Below are 19908 nucleotides of genomic sequence, written 5' to 3' on the forward strand. Positions count from 1 at the left end.
TGAGAAGATCAGTTCAAGAAAGAAGGCAGCCAGAAAGGTATATTCCATCTACTTTCTTTTCAAATTTTCTGTTGTTTGTTACTAATGATGATCCCAGAACTGTGAAGGAAGCAGTGGATTTAGAGGTTGGAAAACTCTGGAAAGAGGCCATGGTTGATGAAATGGCATCTTTGCACAAAAATGAGGCTTGGGATCTTGTGGAGTTGCCGGCTAGAAGGAAACCCATTGGCAGCAAAATGGGTGTTCAAAAAGAAGACAAATGTAGAAGGAAAAGTCAAGAAACACAAAGGTCGGTTGGTAGCAAAAGGTTATTCTCAGGTGCTGAGAATTGATTTTGGTGATATTTTTTCTCCTATTGCCAAGGTAACTTCTATTAGATTACTTTTATCTGTTGCTACTGCTCTTGATTTTGAGGTAGAACAGATGGATGTGAAGACAACATTTCTTCACGGGGATCTGGAAGAGGAGATCTACATGAAGCAACCTGAAGGCTTTGCGGTGAAGGGTAAGAAAGAACTGGTATGCAAGTTAAAGAAGTCTTCGTATGGGTTAAAACGATCACCAAGGATGTGATATCAGAAATTTGATACATTTATACGGGGACTTGGCTTCACCAGAAGCAAAGCGGATCACTGTGTGTATTTTAAATTAATTGGTGACCGTGTTATTTATCTGGTCTTATATGTGGATGATATATTGTTGGTTGGAAATGATAAAGAAGTTATCCAGGATTTTAAGACCCAATTGTCCTCCAAATTCGACATGAAAGATCTTGGTGCTGTAAACTATATTTTTGGCATGGAAATTAAAAGAGATCAGGTAAAGATGAAGCTTTGGTTAAACCAGAGGAAGTATGTCGAGACAATATTGCAGAGGTTTAATATGCATGATAGTAAACCAGTGAAGGTTCCTATTCCTGTATGTGTGAGGTTATCTTCTCAACAGTGTCCCAAGACACAAGAAGAGGAAGAGGACATGTCCCATGTTCCATATGCAAGTGTAGTCGGTAGCCTGATGTATGCAATGGTCTGTACTAGAACAGACATTGCACATGAAGTGGGAGTATTGAGCAAGTTTATGTCAAAACCAGGGAAGGAGCACTGGACAGCAGTGAAGCAGGTTTTCAGGTATTTGTGTGGCACTAATGATTATGGTTTGTGCTACAAAGGAAGACCAGGATTGGATCGAGTGTTGGATATTCATGGCTTTGTTGATGCAGACTGGGCTAGGGATCTGGATCAGAGAAGATCTACAAGTGGGTATGTGTTTAACCTATTTGGAGGTGTAGTCAGTTGGATGAGTAAGAAACAATCTGTAGTGGCACTGTCAACTATAGAGGCAGAATACATGGCAGCCACTCATGCAAGCAAGGAAGAAGTTTGGTTGTAGGGATTGTGTTCAAGTATGGGCTTAGTACAGGAAGCTGTAAGGATAGACTATGATAGCCAAAGTGCAATTTTCTCGGCAAAGAACCCTGCATATCATTCAAAGACAAAGCACATTGATGTTCAGTATCACTTTGTGAGGGATATGATAGAAGACAAAAAGGTGTTGCTGGTAAAGGTGGACACTTTGAAGAATACTACAGATGCATTGACAAAATTTGTGAGCTCTGAGAATTCTCTTGGTGTAGAGAGACAATGGGTGTTTCAGGGCTAGAAAAATGACTAAGTTCTCTTTTGTCCCCCTATGGAAAGAAAACAACAAGTGGGAGAATGTTGGGCTATGTTATATTCTTTCCACGTAGTTAACAGGGGGTTTGAGGGGTACCCGTAACCCCACTTTATGGGGTCCCGGAAAATTTTGGTTTTGGACCCTATGTTAGGTTGGGCGGACCCACCTATGATTTGTGCATGATTTTTTCACATCTTTTTTGGATGTGATGGTTTTTGGTCCCTGGTATTGGATGCTTCAGCATGTATAAATACGTATTGTAACATTGAAAGGAACATAATGAAAAATCAAGCTGGTAGTCCCGGTTTTGGGATCCAGGAGAAAATATCGTGTATATGTGTTTTATGTTTTATGCTATCACATTGTTTATTTTATGTGTTTTAGAATTCGTATGCCGGTAATTTTTGTACGGGGTTAAAACCTACAACCTATTTCTCCTTCTCCTTCACGAAGGTTTCAAGAATTCCCCTCTTGTGAGGGAATTGATCGTGAATTTTCAATATCTTGAAAACTCTATTTAGTCCCTTTAGTTTTACTGTGAACCTCAGCATAGGCTACAGATGGTGATCCTGTGGCCTGAAGGGAGACAGTAGGGTGTCTAGAAGCAACGGTTTGGGGTCCTACTGATGGCTGAGACTCAACTTTCCTTATGATTTCATCGATAAAAGTTGATCGTCCAAGGGTCACCAGTCCCTTAGATTTTTCAGGTTTGGGATGTGGGATTATATCGTTTTCTGGTCTTTTCTTCTTAGTCATTCATGCAAAAATTCAAATGTTTATTTCTACCTTAAATTCCTAGGAATTCTACTGGCAAGCAGGTAGGGGAGCAGGAATTTTACTTTCTCCTTATGTAGGTTCTTACCTTTCATTTTTAATACCCAGTTCTCCCTCAGCAGACAAACATCAAACACCTACTTCACTTCTATGCAATTGTGCTGAAAAGTGGGCAGAGGAGCAAGCACTTTACTTGCTCGTTACATAGGTTCTTACCTCCCATTTTCAATACCCAATTCTTTCCCAGTAGCAATTATCAAATATACATCACTCTTTGTAAAATGGCAACACTCTCCCTGGCAACGACACCAAAATGTTGGGTGCTAAAAGGTGTCTTTTAAAACTCCTAATTGCCTCACATTAATTATCAACTTGGGCAAGTCCTTTTATTCGAAGAGTATACACAATATGTGCAAGCTATAAATGTAGAGAGTAATGCTTTTCAAAATGAAATATAAAACTTTGATACAAGAGTAAACTGATGCATTTATAAAACTCAAACTGTGACTGTTAACGGAAATATTACATCTAAGTATCAAGACTTAATCCTCAACTGAAATTATAATCAAATCTCAAACAAGAAATTCAATTGACAATAGCAACAACCGAGAGCATAGTAGCATTAACCAATCTCTTCTAGCTGATTCTAACTAAATCACACTTAATCTCAATTAAGCAATTCAAACGGAAATGATGTCAACCGAGAGTTCAGTAGCATTAACCAATCCCTTTCAGCCGATTCTATAATAACCACACTCTTATCGTAATCAACAAGATTTGATGCCTTAACTGATAATAAATTTAATCTACAGTAAGCATAAATGGAATGAAATGACAAAGCTGTGAAGTATATAAGGTCAGAATAAAGGAAAGTAAACTAATTTCAATATAGGAAATCAGAAAATAGCAAACAAGATAAACTAGCAGAGAATGGAAAAAGCATCAAACCATTTAAACTTGCATGAATTAGAAAGACATAACAAAAAGGATATTAGTTTGATCCACTAGAGGCCGAGCCCTTAGCCACCAACGAATACTGTTGAGCTACTTCAGAGAATACAAATGAACAACAACATAAATTATGTATTAACCATTGAACTCAATCCTCATTACAATACGATTGTGTTCCTCAAAAGCACGAGTCTGCAAATTAAAATTACAATTTGAAATAAAGAGAGATTGATTCCCTTTCCTCCTACATTTTTAACTTTTATAGTAAAAAAAGGTAAAATATAAATGTGATCCCTCACGATCGGCAATTACTAATGGATTCACAACTAAATGCTATCTTCTGACATTCTTCTTATTTAGCATTGATCCTCCTTATTCGTCCTCCGGCCTGACTGCAACCGACACACCTTATTCCTCCTTTGTTAGTTTATGTTGTTCCGTGTCTAGGGAACAACAACTGTTCCTTTTGTCATTTTTCTGCATAAAAAGGAATACGAGTTAGTTATGATGGCTAAATCTTAATCGAGAGTAGTTCATTCATTTGTTATCATAATCCATCAATTTGTTAGCGTATCAAGGTATGAAAAAGATAAGAAAAGATGAAAAAGGCAATGTAATTGACAGTAAATACATACCCATTGCATAACTCAACACCCATAAGGTTTGTCTTAAATGCTAACCGACCTGTGCGATTTTTCCCTGGGTAGTGCAGCTCTCTTTGTGTTGTCGCAAACCCTGTGACATTTCCTCATTCTGTACAATGCTCCAATCATGCAGTTCCCTAGCCCAGGCAATGTAGTTTATAGTCCTACAACTCCTTTCAGCTGCATGGAGTGCTAACATTATTCTACCTTCATATAGTCACCTGGGCGGATCACCAGTGTTTCAATCAGCTACCATTCACCTTTCTAGGGAAGGGATCTCCATTCAATTTAACCAACTGAACTGCTCCATCGTCGGTAATCTCCTTAATGACATATGGCCCTAGCCAGTGCATTCTGAATTTCCCTGGAAATTTATGAAACTTGTTGTCATATAACATAACCAGATCATTTACCTTAAAGGTTTGCAACGTAATGTGTCGATCATGCCATGCTTTTTCACGCTGGTTTTCAACCTATTGGTGAAATCCAGCTAGAAATCTTTCTTCCTCAAGGTCAGCAAGCTGTGCGAGCCTCTCTTCGAGGGCTTTATGATCTGTCATACCTGTGAGTGTCATTATGCATAGACTAGGCACAATGTATTCCATGGGAATCACTTCTTCAACACCATAGACGAGCCTAAAGGGTGTCTATCCAATCAACTTTTTTCATGTCATTCGATAGGCCCATAATACAACGGGTATGCACAGGTCCCAATCACTTCGCTGAGCATTGCAAACTTTGGTCAGCGCATTCTCCAACACCTTATTGAATGCTTCCACCATCCCATTATCCTATGGGTGATAAGGCATCTTTTTCTAGTGATATACCTGAAATTCCTCCGTCAGTGCGTTGATTGTTTCGTTCAGAAAGTGTGTACTGTGATCACTCATCAAAATCTTTGGACACCCAAATCGCGTCAGTACATACTCAAAGAGAAACTTTGCAATGGTCACACCTGTGTAGTCCTTGACAAGCTATGCCTCCGCCCATCGATTCAAATAGTCAGTCGTGGTGATAATATACCATGCTCCCATATTCTTCCCTTGGGGCTGGATGGGTCCCACAAAATCTATCGCCCATTTCTCGAAAGATTGTAACGTCATCTCTAGTTTCATAGGCAGCTCATCCCACTACAATGGTGTTCCAGTCCTTTGACACACATCACATGCCTTGCAATAAGCTTTTGAATCTTGATCGAGGGTTGGCCACCACAACCCTACGTGGAGAATCTTCTACGTAGTCTCCCTTCCTACATAATTCCCTCCCGCGGCGCCCCCATGAGCATCCACAAGGATACTGCTTCTTTCAAAATCTGGTACATATCGTCGTAATACTTCGTTAGACCCCATTTTGTATAGATGTCTGGCAATGACAAAAATGTTTGTTGTGTGCACCACTAACTCCTTTTTTTGTTTGATGATGTAACCTTATAGGGCAATTCCTATCCTTAGGAAGTGTGTGATGTCTTCAAGGTGACCATCCATGATGCACACTACAAATAGCTGCGCGTCAAGAAATCCCTCCTCCAAATTAGTGGGCTCTTCCCCTATTTCGATGCATGAAATATGGTCTGGTCCTACGTTCAGTCATCTAGGCTTCACAATAACTTCAAAATCATACTCCTGGAACAATAAAAACCATATACAGATTCTGCCCCCCAACATAGGCTTATTGACTAGGTATTTCAACACAAAATGATCTGTATACATCTTAAAGTGCCCACCCAGAAAATAGTGTCTAAATGTTTGGAGCGCATATACCATGGCTAATCCTTTGCGTTCAGTTGTGGAATAGTTCTTCTCAGCCTTGGATAACCTTCTGCTTGCAAACGCTATGGGATGGTCCAATTCTCCTTCGTTGTCTTGTGTCAGTACTGCTCCCAGTGCTATACATGACGTGTCTACATGTACATGAAACTCCTTCTTCGAATCTGGGAAGACTAAAATCAGTGCGGTGACCATTCTTTATTTCAGTACATCCAATCTCTTTTGACAGTCCTTGTTCCAACAGAACATGACATCCTTTTTCAACAACTTCTACATTGGTGTGGTGATCTGGATGTAGCCCTTGATAAATTTCTTGTAGTATCCAGTATGTTCCAAGGTTTCACGTAGCTGTTTTAAACTCCTCGGTGCCTCCAAGTTAAGTATCACTATGATCCTCGCAGGATCTACCATCGGTCCCTATCTACAAACCACATGACCCAGCAGAGTCCCAAAAGGCACACAAAACAAACATTTCTTCAAATTCAGCACAATCTGGTACCTTCGACAGGTACCTAGCATTAAGCGCAAACTTGCCACATGGTGTTTTACAACCCCAAACACAGTCCAGTCATCCAAGTACACCTCCAGAAACTTATGAATGAATTCTTTCAATGCAGTAATGACTACGCACGAAACAATTGCAGGCACATTCTTCAATCCGAAAGGCATTACAGTGTACTGAAAACGTCCCGACTTAGTCGTGAAGGTCATCTTTCTTCTACCTTCAGGCACGATTTTGATCTAATGGTACCCAGAGAACCCAACAGTAAAGGAGTATGCTTCCTAGCCACATACATTATCGAATACCTCATTAGTGAACAGAGTCGGGAAGGGACCATGTATGCAAGCGTCATTCAACTTCCTGAGATCTATGCATATCCTTACTTCATCCTTCTACTTCTTTTCCTGTACCACCCTTGGGCTTACCCAATCATATTCTTCAATGGGCTCAATGACGCCTACCGCAAGCATCTGTCTAGCTCTAAGCGAACCTTCTCCTTATACTTCGGATTGGGATAGTAAGGTCTTTGCTTAACCAGCTTCGCGTCAAGTTTTAACATAATATTCATAGCGCCCAGGTCTCATATTATCCCCTTTGACTCTGTAAACTTGGTAGAGAAAAAATCTTGGTATTTGCAGAGCAATTCAGCGACCTTATGTACCGTTGCATCATCCCAGTAATCACCAATTTTCACGAATTTGGGCTCCTCCTCCATACCAATATTTACTTGTTTCATTTTTAGTGGCGCGATTATATCAGGATTCTCAGTCTGTGGTCCCTTGACCTCGCGTTGACCCTTCGTTTTAGTGATATTAATCCTTCTCAACAATAACATTATAGCATTCCAATGCGTGGCTCAATTGAGTAGTCCAATCGGGTTGAACTAGATCCAAAGGATCCTATGGTATCCTTGATATTGTTGCTTTAACTTCTTGGAGCGCTTCATCAATACAGTCAAAACTGTCTTCGAAGTTGAATGTCATTATGAATCCCTCATGATGAATATCCCATTCATCTGTGCCATGGTGGAGCTCTGTCTCCAAGTACCAGTTCATTAGGATGACATCCAAGGTATGACAGAACAAGCGCACCCATTTAGGTTGGGGCTTTTCTCCATAAGCCTTAACCCATTTAGCCAAGTTTGCACATGGATTATCCTTCCCATCATATTTTTCTATCATCTGTACCTTTTTCTTCCCAAAGTGTGTTCGCATCATCCTCCTACACTCACACCAATCATCAAAGCTACCCTTGTGCGTACCCCATGATCTCACAGACGTAGTGCGTAGTGCCTAGTCCAAAGCTTGGAAGAACTGCTTCTCTGGTACTTCCCTCTATAAGGCATCCAAAAACACATTCACATCATTTAATTCATCGTATGTGGGCATATTTCTTACCTATGACTACACACATTGCAATGACTAGGTAATCATGTTACAACTTAGAGTCGTTAATTCATGTAGCCGATTCTGCCAGTGCTCTAATTCTTCATCAGAGTCTGAGGTGCAGGAACTCTCATGATCCCATGTAATTCATCCATCCACTGTCATATTCACCCAATCTTGGTCTTGCGTTGTTATTTTATATATTTAGTCTAAATCGTCATCGCTTTCGTAATCGCAGACTTGTTCAGTATAGCAAGATCCTTCTGCAGGATCTAGGGGTACTATTACACGAAGCGATTTCTTTTCAAATATCATTGTTCACTTCTTTAGGTTGATTACCCCGTTCATGTCAGTAGCCCAATTAATGCCAAGGAGCGCAGGGTAGGGGTTGTTGTCATCCACAATTTCTATCACTTCAAAATTATCCAATGCGCTCACACCTTCAATGTCTACAGTTAATCGTTATAGCCATCCCATGGGGATTATCTTCTGCTCATTTTCCATCCTTAGCTAAATCGAAGACCACTGTAGCGCAGGTCTCCCCATCCATTCCCAAGTCTACTTTTGTGAAACATTCGTGTCTGACCCCAGATCTAGAATAACATGAACCATTTCATATTCTCCTATCTATGTAGTGAGTCTCATCTCACACCGTGTCCTTAATTTATGCTTACCAATCTTTGGTACCACACGTAGTTCATCGGGAGTGTTTCCAGCGCATCTCATTATAAGTTGTTGTAACCCCTTCACAGCCTTGCTATCGCGTAGCAGCTTCATCCTGGTCTCTAGAAAGGTCGTAAGCATAGAAGGGTCAATTTCCTGATCATCCTTATCCTGTCTACCTGAGCTAGAGGCCTCATTGAAGCTCTTCTTTGCTTCCATGCATGTTTGGCATGTGCATTCCAAATCAAATTTAGCCTCCTTCACAGGAGCTTTGCTAACCCATGCTTTATGTTCGGGTTGTTTCCCCTTATCATTGCCTGTTGCAATTCCACTTCGGAGCACTATATTCACATTCAAATCCTCCTCGTGAGGCTTAGACCTCATCCTCTATAGGTTCTGAGTCGGCTACAGTGGTAGCATCCCTTTGTCGCACATCCTTGTTATCAGTGTAGCATAGTCCTCCATCATGTGGTCAAACTGAGTACAATATTTGAACGATGGATGCATTGGATTAGTGCATTCATGGGCATAGTGTCCTAGTCCTTCGCAATTGTAAGAGATTAGTTGTCCTTGACCTCTGCCTGGTCCTCCTGTTATAGGGAAAGGTGTCTACAAAGAACTGCTTATCCCACTAAGGTGTGATAGCTACCTTAGAAACAAACAAATTAAAGCTACTTTCATTTTTCCTTTATGAAGTATAGATGAGAGAAGAACAAAGAAGACCAACCTCTGTCTTGTGCTAATCTCCTAGTTCGATTCCTCTCTCTCTTGATAGTCTTTCGCTACTTGTTCCCTTGCATGCCCAGCTTCACAAAGTACCTGTAAGATCACAGTAGCATAGCACTATACAAGAACATGGATCTATAATCATAAACAATCTAGGATCAGATGTAAATTGACCATACAAATGCAACAAACATGAATGACACAAGAGTATGGAGGAAAACTTGAATAGATTTTATTGATAAACAAGAAAGAGCCAAGGGGAGTTACAACCAGTTGTTCTGACCCAGCATCATCCTCTCAGCAAGGAAGCCCCTCTTCACCTCATACAAAGCTTAGATCACCTAACAATCTGATGTTGTCTCAACAAACCAACATCAATTCCTTACAATATGCAAAATTCCAGCCTATGGATCTCTAGAATGAGGGATCCATATATAGATATCTGTAAGGGAGATGAGTCAGCTTGTGATTTGATTAGTGTCTTCCCTCTGATAGTTCTTGCTTCCACTTGGATATTGATGATCTCTTACTCATCCTTGGTCGAATTCAGAGAGGCAAGTGTCATAGGAGAAGTTACTAGAAGTTCCATGCCTCTCCACCTTGCGGAATGACACTGCCATTTGTCACTTCTCGCCCATCGCACCCCATAGAAGGGCTTTTTGAAATGCAACGCACCCACATAGTGTGTTTAGGTGAGATGCAACGCACTTTGCCTATGGAGCAGCTGAAATGATCCTGTTTTGATCAGTTCTGAGTAGTTTTTCATGGAGAACTTCTGGAAGAAGCTGTAATCAGTTGACCTTGTTCCTTTAGGGGTTAGAACAACACTTTTAGGGACTTAGGAGCCCTTGGTTTATGTACATTTCATGCCTGGGGTTGTAGTGCCCAAAAATGTCTATAACAGTTGCCCCTTAAAGCGTGAGGTCGTTAATCTTTTAATGTCGAGTGAAATGCTTTATTATGGGGATCCGAAGTTCTTTCAAGCTGGGAGGAGACCTGTAATAAGATACAATACAATATATTATCTTCATAATATTTTCATGATCTAGCTAAGGCGGGCATTCCCATGCTCAACTTTATAAATTCATTTTCATGTACATAGGGCAGACAATCGTCTGAGTGTAGACCGATGATTCTGGTAGAGCCATCACCCCTTTGATTGGATGATTATCTGTGCAGCAATGATGTACATTTGATGTCTTTATTTACCTGAATATATATCACAGCCTGGATGGACGAAACTAGATTCGGGGTCTTCAATCTCGTTCGATCTTCACTCGAAGTAAAAGTCGATCCATGTGAGAGATGTTCTGGGGTCGAACATGGAAAGACATCGCCTGATTACCAGCTAATGATGTAAGCTGTTAACAGGTGTGAGAGGAATCACCGATAATGATAATGACCCTCAAGGTACTGCAGTACAATTCACGTGGTGTGAATAAAGGACTTGGCATCGAACACCACGCAAAATCTTTCGGTCGAAGGCCATTGATGTAAACTTGTCGCCGGAAGTGAGAAACTTGCCATTAAGGCATGCAAGCTTCAAAGTACTGAACAGGGTGTTCCTAGATCGACTTCTTTGATAATGAGCAACGGAGCAAATGATTTTAATGGAGGTGAAAACGATCTGATGACATACGGTTCAGGGTGGTGGTCATGAAATAATGGAGTATGAATGTATTGTAGCGGGTGAGACACAGGTGAATTTTCTGAATGACTTCTCTTGAACATATCGGCGACACTGACATGATGGATTGGTAGCATTACCCCAAATGTGGATGGTGCGATGGGACCATGGTGATGTGACTGGTGAATGAAACAACCCAGCCCGACTTGGACGTGGAGTGGAAGTGTCATGTTCAAGAGCGACTTGCTACCAACAAAGTTTCTTCAAGTTTTCTTCCCAATTTTCCCCAATCATTGCTGACCAGTACTTCTTTATTTTTGTCAAGCTTGAGGAGGATAACATATGCTTGTTCTATATTTTTCCCTTCGGGCAAACCCATCGCTGTGTTTTAATGAGCCTAGCAATAGTGAAACTCGTTCTTGTCTATTATGGACAAGTTTGTCACTATTAACTTTTAACGAGTTTAACAACAAAGAAAACTCGGTCCTTTTCAATTTTAGAGAGTCTGAAAAGGAACGTAAAGGAAACTCCAAAATTCCTTTTTCGTCATCTAATCCTTTGAGTCCGAAAAAGTATAAAACAATACAGAAGGGATGAATTTTCAGTACTTTTAACGAGCCGAACAAAACAAGTGCTTGATCTTTTTGTGTAATAATCCCTCAGGTCCAAAAAGATTAAAATCTAAAGGAGGGATAGCACTTCTGGTCCCTTTAACGAGCTGGAGAGGCCAATGGCTCGGCAATCTTTTCATATTTTAGGAGTCAGTTGAAAAGATCTTAAAGGAGACTCGTCTTTTGAGGAACGAGTGATAAAATTGGGTAGCAGCTGATTCCAGGTAAGGTTTGGAATGTTCCAATCACGACAGTGTTACAAGGATGGCTATTGAGATCACTCTTTGCAGCTGTTCCTCAAAAGGGGTAAACAATCAAATGGAGGTGAATGGTCGGCCAATACATTATGGAGGTGATGATGAGAACATGACCAAGGCTTTTAAAGGCTCAAGTACTTCATTCATGATGGTTATTTACCGGGAAATAGTTCATTTTTTAGTGAGCTTAAACACAAGGGGGAAACATTTGGTCATGGCTTATGTTTATTTTTTAACGAGCTTGAACTATGCACTAAAACTGCTCGATTAATCCAATCGTATAATAGGAATGTCCCATTAAAACGGAAATTTTTTAGAGTTTTGCCCCACATCCTTTCTTTATGCAAGTTAGGAAACGACCAATCCTACGAGTTTAAAGGGTTAGAGGACCTACAAATTTAAAAAATAAATAGTCGCTCTTCGCTTGCATGCCAAAAGGTTTGCATGCCCCGAGGTATAAAATAAAGTTTCAAGGCCACCTTTTGTTCAAACCGACAAAACATTTTTTTTATCAGGAAAGGTATACCTCTTTCAGGTTACCCAAAGATTGTTCTATTCACAGTGCAAACAAAACACTTCTTCAGCGATGTCTATCGAAATAGACAAAGGTGAGTGGAGAAGGCTACTCCACTCACGTAACTTTGACAAGAGAATCTTGTTCCAGAATAACTCCCTCTTCCAATCATGGATGGGAGTACAGACCAGTCATATATCTCTCGCAGAAACCTACCCTATACCCGAAGTTTTCCTGCCGAAGCAGACCAGGGTGCATGCCCCTTGGGTTTCAGTCATGTCCCCCCGAATTACTCGCGCTCATCGGGTGGGCGGACTGGGGATTGATGAGACATTCTTTGTGTGAAAAGACCATTTAGGGATGGTATATGACTATTTGCTATGCGTGATCTAGAAAATTAAAGCTGGTCCACGAGCTTGACCACTCTTCCTTTGTGCGGAAAACACATTACTCTAAATAGTGAGGAGACAATGGCTCCCATGCAATAAATATAGTCTCGTCCAAGGAGTAGATTATAATCCAGGGGTCCTTGAACTACCATTACGTTCATGTGAATGGTTTTTCCTCTCAATGTTATGGGCACATTAGGAAGGATCCCTCACGGTCGACTGGTTCCTTTGTCAAAGCCTGTTAGATTTCTCATCTCAGGCAAAAGCGATGGCGAACCAAGCGCTTTCCAAGCAGTCAAGGAAAGGATACTCACAGAAGCCCCTTCATCTATGATGGTACCGGCCATAAACAGTCTATATACTTGAGAAATAATTCATAATGGTACACTAGCCGGTAAACGGGGTCTGCCTAGTTGATTCGAGTCGAAGGAAACAACTAGGTTGCTTAGAGGTGGGACCGAATGGACGGTTGGGTACGACTCTAACGAACTTCCTTCCTGCGGTAAAGGAATGGGTAAATTGCCCACATGTTCATCGGAGTCTGTGCTTACGAAATTAATTTGGATGGTGTCATCCTTATTCTCCTCTGTGACTGTATCATCTGAAGATAGAACCTCTGAAGGCAAGACCGGGTCAACTGCCGCCTCGACCTTTTGACTTTTGTCTGGTATGTGTTCAGATGGTTTGTCTTCAATGATAGATACTTCGGTCGACCACCTGGGTGGGTCAGCCGGCTTTTCAACTAGTGAGGGACTCGGCAAGAGTTTTTTATATCCAGAAGTAAGTCGTAACGGTGAAACTGGATGATCGTCCAAAACTCTTTTAGCCTCGTCTAAGAAGGGACAACGGTGGACGGCATGGTCACCTTCGCATAGTTTACAAGGAAATCTATATTTTCCTTTTTGTCCTGGGGCTTCACTTTCACTAGTCGATGGTGTGTTTTCAACATGATCATCAGAGGTTGACGACATTGGGTTGGTGGGTTCTAGTTTCTCAACCTAAGATCAACGTAGGAAAGGGTGATAATTATTCCATTTAAAATAAATTTTAGACGCTTTGACACAACTTGTTTTTTCAATTTTTAAGAGTCGAGAAAAAACAAAAGATAACTCTAGTCGCCTTCGATTTTTAATGAGCCTAAAGTGACAAGTGCTCAGATGGACCTTTTCCGTTAAGGAGTCTGAAAAGGAACGAAAGGGACTGCTCTGGAAATCTAGGTAGAAGGATTACCAAACCAATCGCAAAACTGCAGAATACTTTTTACAGTACGGCAGTCAATCTTCCTGAATGTTGTGTTCAGTGCATTGCGATCGATAGGGTGGCAAACACGGCTTCCTATGGATAAAGGATTAAACCTATTGTGGTTTCCCAAAATATACTCGACACTATGTGGGAGCACAAGTTCGTACTGGCACTTATCGTCTCAAAGTGGAGGAATCACCCAACCATCATTGAGAATAACAGTTACTAGGTTTTACAACGCTGGAATACGTCTCTAGCCTAGACTTCTAAATGTTGTGCATTAGGTTCCAAAGCGTTGTTAGATTCATTGAATTTATTTTATAGTTGATCTTGTTTATGAAGTTTGCCTTTCAGGTTCACCGCGAGATGTAGATGTGTAATTCCTAAAATGCAATCTAAGATGATAAACAGTCTTTTATCTTCTTTGTGCAATGAAAATCCTAGCTACTAAGGAAAGAGAGACAGTATTATTTCAGAAAGAGCAAAGTGCACACTCTAAATGCACTTTCCTAAATCAAACCAATCAAACAGTCTAAATGCAAATGCACATGCATGTATTTGTTTTCGGCTTTCTTAGTATGTGAATGGAGAAAAGAAAGCTAATTCACAAATCTGAATTACTTTTCAAGCGACAATTATCAACAAGTTTCTTTTCGAAATAAAAAATGGAGGCAATCACAACATTTTACGATTTAGAAACGAATAATTGCTTTCGACACTAGAAAAATTACAAATTCAGAAAAAATACAATAGTAACAGGATAATCGACTATCTACAGTATCCAAACTCTTTCTTATGACTGAAAACGACACTTGCGACACTTTCAAATCAAAGAACGACAGTACGATTACGTTACTTTTTGCAAAGGAGAACTGAAAATGACTCAACAAATACACAAAAACATTTACAGTTCTTTCGTACAAAGGAGGCAGAATAACAGCAAGGAAAGGGGTTTCAAACAGAGATATACTGATCACAAGCAGCAAAATTCATGAATAGAACTGGAAAGAATGAATCACAGGAACCAAAACTGGACAATGCCTAGTCTGATCAGCGCACCTGTAACACAAGGAATTTGAAATGCAGTGCACCTACTACACTCGGGAAGTGCACTGAATTTCAGATTCATAGAACAGTACCTACGTTGGGCCAGAGACGAGACTTGGCTTGGGTTCTGGGTCATAGTCTGCAGTTCAGTTCATGGGTTTTGGCCGAGCAAATGGTAATCAGTAATGCAACAATCAGGGGTAGATCTAAAGAGGATCTAAGAGCTATCACAAGGGCAATAAGAGAGTTTGTAAATCAGTTGTTTAATTCATAAACAAATCCCAGAGATGGACTGAAGCGGCATTTATCTACTTTGCATTTGCATAGAAAATTTAGTTTGGAAGCTACCTGGCTCGACTTTAGGCTCCGTCTGTAAGTTTATAAAATAGACAACAAGGAAGATAAACAAACAAACTAATTCGTCCCCAGTGGAGTCGCCATTTTGTTACAGGGAAAAGTGTCTACACAGAACTGCTTATCCCACTAAGGTGTGATAGCTACCTTAGAAACAAACAAAGTAAAGCTACTTTCGTTTTTCCTTTATGAAGTATAGATGAGAGAAGAACAAAGAAGACCAACCTCTGTCTTGCGCTAATCTCCTAGTTCGATTCCTCTCTCTCTTGATAGTCTTTCGCTACTTGTTCCCTTGCACGCCCAGCTTCACAAAGTACCTGTAAGATCACAGTAGCATAGCACTATACAAGAACATGGATCTATAATCATAAACAATCTAGGATCAGAAGTAAATTGACCATACAAATGCAGCAAACATTAATGGCACAAGAGTATGGAGGAAAACTTGAATAGCTTTTATTGATAAACAAGAAAGAGCCAAGGGGAGTTACAACCAATTGTTCTAACCCAGCATCATCCTCTGAGCAAGGAAGCCCATCTTCACCTCATACAAAGCTTAGATCACCCAACAATCTGATGTTGTCTCAAGAAACCAACAACAATTCCTTACAATATGCAAAATTCCAGCCTCTGGATCTCTGGTATGAGGGATCCATATATAGATATCTGTAAGGGAGATGAGTCAGCTTGTGATTTGATTAGTGTCTTCCCTCTGATAGTTCTTGCTTCCACTTGGAGATTAATGATCTCTTACTCATCCTTGGTCGAATTCAGAGAGGCAAGTGTCACAGGAGAAGTTTCCATGCCTCTCCACCTTGCAGAATGACACTTCCATTTGTCACTTCTTGCTCATCGCACCCCATAGAAGGGATTTTTGAAATGCAACGCACCCACACAGTGTGTTTAGGTGAGATGCAACGCAATTTGCCTATGGAGCAGCTGAAATGATCCTGTTTTGACCAGTTCTAAGCAGTTTTTCATGGAGAACTTCTGGGAGAAGCTGTAATCAGTTGACCTTGTTCCTTTAGGGGTTAGAAAAACACTTTTAGGGACTTAGGAGCCCTTTGTTTATGGACATTTCATGCCTGGGGTTGTAGTGCCCAAAAATGTCTATAACACCTCCTTTGCCTTGACCCCGTCCATGCCCCTGAAAGCCTGTTCGTGCCATCCTAGTGCTCTGGTCAGGGGGCCATGTTTCTACCTGAACTCTATAGGCAGTTGTTCTGTCCATCATCAGTTCATAACTTCGGAATTTGTGCTCATCATTCCCTACCAACCTGTAAAAGTTGTAGAATAGTTGTTTCTATGTTTGAACAAACTTCTGCAGCAAATGACATTTATCAGTTGTATGTTTCCCTTCTACCTAACATATAGCGCACCACAGCATAGGCCTCACACTCAATCTGTTTGGGCTTCCAGCCTCCAAGGCATCAGCCTTCCTCTTGCAATATAGTTCGCAAAGACCAGGTAGTGGTCTTTGTCATGCCCTTGGCCTTTACATTTCAGGCACCATGTCTCTTCACATGCCTCCAGTCGAATTATTCTGTCCTGCTTCAAAACTTTGAATTTCGAGGTAAAGATTTTGCAACTACGCATGGATCTACTGGACCCCCAGATTCGAATCTTACATCGGTGTTTCATATAGTCTTATTGCAATTTCCAAGGATTCTTCCTAGGTCATAATCTTTTTTTTTGTGATAGTGCAACCCTAAGGTGAGGCAGGAGTGAAGCCACAAACCACTCGTGGTTGTCCATTTGTTAAGCTCATATTAGCTTCATGGATTTTACACTTCAATCTCTAATCCAATTCCCAAGGTGTCTCACCTAGTTTCATTGTAATTTCCTTGAACCCCACAATCGACTGCGCCTCAGATTTAGGCCTACCAAACTATTTATTTAGCATGGTCTGGATCTCTGCCAACCCTCAATTAGGGTTATCATTAGAGTACTTGATGTACCAAGTTAGCGTACGATCCTGTAAAGCACTAACCAACATTTCCTTCCTCTTTTGATCATCTGTGACACCCTGAGCTTCCAATACAACTTTTACAATGAACCACAACTGGTTCGGGTCCTCATCTCCCAAGCCCTTAAACAAAGGTAGCTTTACTAAATTCGCCATGCTAAACTGCAGTGGAGGTGGTGGTTGTGTGGGCGAAGTCGCAGGTGATGGTGGTGAAGTCGGAGGTGGTGTAGGTGGAGGTGGCAGTCACAAGAATCCATACTTTATTAACTAAACTACACTTTGTGAAGAAGCCTACGCTACTCCCTCTTCGTCACCCAACGGGGGTGAAATCAGTGGGATATATTCAGGACCCTGTCTTCCTTCATTCTTGTAAGTCTTTCCACTTCGCGTAGCTCTGAACATCAAGGTAGTTGCATAACCAATTTTTTGCAAAATAACATCTTAATCCAGGTATTTAATGACCTCAAGTACTTACCTCGTGGACCTTTGAAAAAGCGTTGCTCCGCCTTGCTGTAACTAACTAAGTTATCGACCACAAATTTAGTCACAAATCTTCCTATGATACGGTCAAGCCAATGATCAACAACATGGGAAATCTTATCCTCATAGGCTTCCAATATCTTTACCAACTCCGAGGTCCAGACAATAGGACTATCAAGCCTCCACCTTCCTTGGCCATCCACTAGCTTCGTGATCCACTCATATAACTCAACTGGAAAGGAACAGAAAAAATATCTTGTTGATTTCTGTATACAGGTACCTATCCAGCCACTGTTCCTTCGTAAGCCATGGGTTTCTATTCTCTTGTGCCGTGAATTTGTGGATACTCTTGTCCAACCAGTCTTCGACCTCTTTCTTAGTTGGATTCCAGTGATATGACATCACACATTTCTTATGCAGATTCCAAGTCGCGGCAACAGAACCATTTGTTGGCTTTGTGGCGCCTGACCCATGTTCAATGTGGGTTAGGAAAACAAATCCCTACACTACTGGCCCTTTCGGCATCAGCCTGTAGAGCGCGGTCCGAAGTCTGACCCGAAGTAGTATGGGGGGATGCTAGAACCAAGTTTCCGCACCCTGAGATGGTCATGATGTCGATTTATACCTTCTACCCCTACTTTTGTGCAAGTTACCAAGCATTAGGGTTTTGTCAATCTACCCCTTATTCCGCCCTTCAGCACCTCCATGAAGGTGTACGATTGACCTTCGCGCAACCCTAACCTCTGGTTCAGGTACTTTCACGTAGCTATGACAATGTATTATGTAGGTTCCCAAGTTATCTGAAGTGTTTTACTTATCTTACTAATCTATCACAGTTAGCACCGCATAAACTGAAATCCTTACTTGCATTTAATTAACCAACACAATCACATATATTCGCATATCACATGAACATTGTAAATTAAACCCAATATGCAATATAATCTGGTGCATTAACAAGAAATAAATACACAAAATTTGCAAAACACTTCTCTTTATTGATATCTTCAGTTTAATACAGACTCTCTCCGCCTTGTGCACATAGTTGCAAGGGTACGCGCACTCAACTACGAACTTCCACCCTATGCCTTTGTGCACTCAGCCGCAGATCCTCTACCTACGCTAAGACCCAAAACACTTAGACTTCTCTAACAAAACTCCAATGCTTCTTACTACTCTCTTCCTACTAACTACATATAGATTACTTACTTAGATCCTTTTTATACAATCCCATGGTCTGCGAACCATGGGTAGATCTTTACAGCCGACTTAACACTTTACAAAATAAGGGTGGACAACCCTTTATGACTCTTGACACCTTTGAGCTCCGCGACCACAAAATGCAGATACTTTACAACTTTAATACAAAATTATCCCAAAACATGGGCTTTTAGCCCCAAAACTGCTCTTGGGGGAACCCGTTTCCGACAGATACCAAGAGTTTGAGAGATTGAAGAAGATGGTGAGAGGGAGAGACCTAGAGAGTAGCCAAATTCTAATCTAAGTTACTAAGTAGTTTTACCCAATGGATTTGAACATGATTGGCATTCATAGGAAGTGAAACTTATCTTCCTCGGATTTCCTTGTACATCTCTCTATTGCTATATTTTGGTACTTCTTGTGTGCTTATGTAGCTCAGGGGTTCCAGGGGGAGAAGTGCTTCGTAGATATCGTTGGGCGGTATGTCAGGTGGTTCAAATAATTTGGTTAAGGAATTAGAGATCAAGCATGTCTTCAGTTGTTGGATTTGAATATTGTATCAAGTATAAATTTAATTTCCTTTAAACTTTAGTATAGTATTAGCATAAAGAATTGTAGAAATTTGATTTTTTGTAAGCATGTAACTTTGGTTTAATATTATCTTATCTGGAAACTTATTGGCTAAGTTGAGAATGAAGACTCAGAGTAATCTATATGTATGCATTTTGAGATCTCAAGGTGGAATTATTATTGTTGTAGTTTATTGTACTAGCCTTGGTATTGTAGCAAATTGAGGAAGAAAAGCCAAATATTTATAAAAATAATTATAATAAATAACTACGAAAATTGTTGGTAAGAGTTTCAAGACTTACATTTTTAATTCAAATAGTAATTAGATTCATTCTAGAAAGGGTTTCAGGGTATGTTTTCAAAGTGTTTGGAAAAATCCTTGAATGGTAATGTTATCATTTTATATATTTATGCATGAATAAGTTCTAAATTGTAGCCTAGAAGAGAAGTAAGAAAATGGAAATGTACCCAAAATATATGTAGAGGAGTTAAAGGATCAAACCTTAAAAGAAAATGAAAAATAATAGTAGTCAAAATATGGCTTGGACGATCGAAGGATTGAGGTA

This window comes from Pinus tabuliformis, chromosome 3_1 (assembly GCF_031772625.1).
Source record: "Pinus tabuliformis cultivar Carrire ecotype Pingquan chromosome 3_1, CPIR1, whole genome shotgun sequence".
In the NCBI taxonomy this organism is placed as follows: domain Eukaryota; kingdom Viridiplantae; phylum Streptophyta; class Pinopsida; order Pinales; family Pinaceae; genus Pinus; species Pinus tabuliformis.